Source organism: Acromyrmex echinatior, chromosome 13 (genome assembly GCF_024713525.1).
Source record: "Acromyrmex echinatior isolate Ae372 chromosome 13, ASM2471352v2, whole genome shotgun sequence".
Classification (NCBI taxonomy): domain Eukaryota; kingdom Metazoa; phylum Arthropoda; class Insecta; order Hymenoptera; family Formicidae; genus Acromyrmex; species Acromyrmex echinatior.
Window position 1 is genome coordinate 11,206,366 of NC_141864.1, and position 4,961 is coordinate 11,211,326.

The 4,961-nt window shown below is 29.5% G+C and overlaps 1 pseudogene; it reads left to right on the forward strand.

The window, feature by feature from the left end:
- Positions 1 to 308: 308 nt before the first annotated feature.
- LOC147907650 (uncharacterized) lies at positions 309 to 2,290 on the forward strand (annotated as a pseudogene).
- Positions 2,291 to 4,961: the final 2,671 nt, after the last annotated feature.

Below are 4,961 nucleotides of genomic sequence, written 5' to 3' on the forward strand. Positions count from 1 at the left end.
CTTTTAAAACTTATAAATACTTTGTAAAACGCTACGAATTAATTCCAACACCTAATATAATCAGTTTTTTACAATAAAGTCTCGAATTTCGGAAAAAAAACGGTGGAAGCAAAGTTGTACACCTAATAGTTCATCATGAAAATATATAATACATGAAAGCAAAAAATAACTTTTACAAAATTTACAAGATTTTAAATACAAACTTGTGTGTGTATTATAATTAATTTAGTAATTTGTAATGGTATCGACATTACAAGTAACGCGTTATTTGCCAACCTTGGAATATATTTATTAATGCGTGGTCTACAATGGGCAATAACATTAGTGAAATAAGGAATAGGTATAGTAATCGATCAATTGATTATCCTCCTTACATTTGACTATGGTTGATTTCTACTCCTACTTCTTAATACTACTGCTATTGCCCATTGTAGACCACGCATAATGCAAATAGGAGTCTGAATTGATGTCAATCGATTCATATCAATGTATAAATGTCATATAAAATATTATGTTTTGTAGAAAAAGGAAACAAAAGTGCTAATTCTAACAAAAATTTAGTGAAATATATAAAGTAGTCATAAATTATAACGAGATTACACAGCAAATGAATACAGGAGAAATGAACGTAATGAAATTAATGTCAATGAAGATTATAAAGAAAAAGAATGACATTCGTAAGTGGGCTATTAAATGTAACATAAATTAAAATAGTCTAGAAGAATTATTAAATATATTACGCCGTAATTCTTATCCAAACTTGCTAAAGTGTACAAAAACATTCTTATTTATCAAGAAAGCTTCGTATAATATTCGAGTACAGAATAAACGGAACAGAATTTCGAACGGAATGACATTGTTTCACTCTAGTTCAAAACAATTTTGGCCAATTCTGTATCAAATTATTTGTGAGTTATTTGTATATAATCTATTTTGTGTAGCAATTTACAGCGGAAATAGTAAACCTATAGATTATGATTTATTACAATTGATTTTTTAAAAGAATTTATACAAGAAATTAATCAATTAATGTCGGAAAAATTAATAATTAAAGAAAAAGAGTTTACATTAAAAATTCATAGTTTTATTTGTGATACATCGGCTCGAAAATTTTTAAAATCAATTGTAAGACATGAAGAATATGCTTGCGAAAGATGTGAATTTTATGACACTATTATTTTAGGAAAAAAAAATTATAGAAAAATAGTATATCTGTGTGATGTTTCTTGTGAGAAGAGATCAATCGTTATCAGCAACAATTATGTCATCATAGAATTACTGTTACTTTCTATTGAGCTATCAATAGACATGATAAGAATGTTTCCTCTTGAATACATGCATTTAACTTGCTTGGGTATAAAAAATTGTTAGATATATAATATTTTGGTAGCGATAAAAAATTGAAGCCATCTTATCGACGCGAATTAGATAAAAGAATTCAACGTTTAACATAGTGGACACGACAGTGAATTCCAAGCCGCGTAAACTAGTTGCTCAATTGAAAACATCTGAATTAAGATCACATCAACAATCTGAATTAATTTTATTATATATTGGTCCCGTGTTATTTAAGAAAATTTTTAAGAAAATTTTACTCAAATATATAAACATTATTGTTTAATCCACACTGTTTTTAGAATATTATATAAAGACATTTACATAGACCCACATTTTATTAAATTATATATTAATAAAGCCCGAAAATATTTAAATAGCTTTTTTGACGCAATGTCCTTACTTTATGGTAATACTTCAATAAGTATTAATGTACATAATTTAATTCACATTGTTGATGACGTTGAATTCTTTAATTGCGCATTAGATCATATATCAGCCTTTCCTTATGAAAGCATGTTAGGCAAAATAAGAAAAATAATTCAAACAGCGAATCGTCCCTTATCACAGACAAGCCGACGTCTTCACGAAATTAATTATATTCAAAAGCCAATCTCCATTTCGACTCGGATATTAATTTTCAAAGAGGAGAAAGGTCATAGAGATAAACGTAAAACTAAATTATAAGGAGTTTATATTAAGCACCAAAAGATAATATTGTTTTATTAAAAAATAATTTGATAATATAAATAAATAATATTCTATACCATTTATTGGAAAATAATACATTTGAAATTAAAGGACGAGTTTAGGATAGAATAAAAGATATATGTATACGTACCCAATGAAATCAAATCATCTTCAACAGTGGAAATTAGCAACAAGTGCAATATCTATAACAACTTCTTATAATATAAATAATATTTATAGTAAAATTGGAGAAACTGATAACTAATATGAAAAAAATGCATTTTTCTAATGCATTCCATCAGATTCAACTAGCCCCGGGACCGAGGAAATTCGACTAAGATTATTAAAATAAAGATTAATGTATTTTAAGCTATATCTTTGGCTACATACATATTAATAAAACTTATATAAAAATATATTTTAGTCACAAACATTCGCTTCGCAGGGCAAACAATATTTCTTTTTGCAAAATTTGTTTGCATTTCGTGCAAAAACACGTCGAAGTCTAGTTTTCGAGATTGAACATGAGGGAAGAGAAACTTATAATACTTACTACTGAGGAAAATCTCTTTAAGGGGATGCTGGAGTGTCCTGTTTTATCATTAAATTTTAAAAACACCTTTCTCGTAATTGTGTTTATGGATTGAAAAATCCTTCTCCACAATTAAAGTATCGACAACAACGCAAGTCGCCAGCTACATTTGAATACGAAAAACGAAAGAAAATTAAAGACTTACAGTTTTGTTATCGGCTTCTGTAGTCAACACATCACAATATGTATTGCATATAAGAGTTTCAGATCTTGCACGTTCGTGAAAAGTAGCTGGCGAATTGCGAAAAACCGAAACGAACAATCTTATGCTTTTAGAAACGCGATAGTTTTTTAGTATAAGGAGTTTTAGTATAAGAGAAAGGCGTGTACAAAAATTTCGTTTGTATATTACGAGTGAAATTGACGTGTAGCCATGAAACTGAGCAGTATTTTAGTTTCGCGATATTCCGACAGCGGCGCTGTCATGAAAAGTGCGTAGCTGAACCATAGAAATAATCTGAATTATCGACCTCTCAGGCCCATATCAATCAAAATGTGCCCTGGTCAAAATTTTTTCTTTTGAGAGGAAAAATAATAAAATAAATATGATATTAGTTATTTCAATTTTGTTGAAATAATTTCTTCCTAAACAAGAAACATACCATAATATTTACATATGAATACAAATGAAGATAATTATTTTAATTACACTGTTCTGTCTTTTACATACATTTTATTTAGTAAATTATTGATGCATATATATAAAATAACACATATATATATATATATATATATGTATGTATATGTATGTATGTGTATATATATGTGTATATATATATATATATATATATATATATGCATATATAATAGCATACATACATACGCATGTGCGTATGTATGCGTGTGTGCGCGCGCGCGCGTATGTGTGCGTGTACATATATACAACACATGTTTAAACTTTATTTACTGAATTATTTACATGCATATATCAAGGTTCGGAACGTAATGTGTTTCGGTTGAGCTTTCTTTCTGCTCGGATGTCGGAACGACAAGCGGCAATTTCGTAACAGACGTAGCATATAAATAAAATTTTCAAATACACTTTGCTCTTATACTAAAGCTCGTAACTCGTTTCTGCAAGCATAGTATTGTTCTTTGAGGTTTTCTGTAAATCGCCAGCTACTTATGCAAGGTCTGAAATTATTGTATACAGCACATTTTTGACTCGGATGTCGAGTCTTAGTAAGAAGCGCCATTCCTCCTATCGGTCGCGCGTAAACGAAGTAGTATTGCTATTCAACTATAGAAATGGATTGAACCATTGTAAATAAACCAGCAATATATTATTAGCCGGAAACGTCATAATAATATATTTTTGTATATATATAAATATATAATAGTATATACTTGTATATCAGGATCGTTGTTTAGAGAAGGAATTGTGCGTTCTTGATGCATCGACGATGATGCCAGAATTGATAGAAATCACATTCTTGAATTACTGAAACAGAAGTACGACAGAATGAGACAGAGAAAAAACAAAAAAGGATAGAAACTCCGATTGTAATCGGTGAGACTCCGCATGCCGAGCTGGGCTCATCGAACGAAATAGCGAGTCTATCCTTCAGAGTCTCTCTCTCTCTCTCTCTCTCTCTCTCTCCTCTCCTCTCCTCTCCTCTCCTCTCCTCTCCTCTCCTCTCCTCTCCTCTCCTCTTCTCTCCTCCCCCTCCATCTCTCTATGGTCGCTTGTTTCTAGCGATCGAAAATGCTTTCTGGAAAATTTCGGCCGCTCAATGTGTATAATTAAGAGGAGAAGGAACATTATAGATAACATAAGTTTTAATAAATTATGCTAATCCTATATCCCTCCAATTTATGTATAATAGCAAAAATAATTTCAAAACACGATAATTTACGGGATATTGATATTTCTATGATTTTCCATGAGCCTTATATACCACGTTCATAGAAATGATTTGCAAGACCTTGGCGTGGTCTTGCAAATACGCGTAAGATGCGAGATCTCATGATCAATTCCTTTTTTCTTTTTTCATAATTTTTTTTTTTTAAATAAATGACATTGTTAACAAACATATATTACAGGCTAAATATATTTTTATTTAATTATTGAAATTATATGTGTATTTCTAAACGTTTTAATTTATCTTTAGAAAAAATCCAAAAAAAATCATGTTTCTGTAATAATGTTACGTCGATCAGTACTTTCTGTGAAATGTTTTTTTTATAATTATCATCCGAAAGAAAATTCAATCCGAAAGATAATCAATCAAATCGCAAAAGTGCGATTAATATAATTATAAGGATGATTAATATAATTATAAGGATGATGTCAATATAATTTTATAATTAACAAATCAAAAAGCCTTTATATGTGCCTTTATAT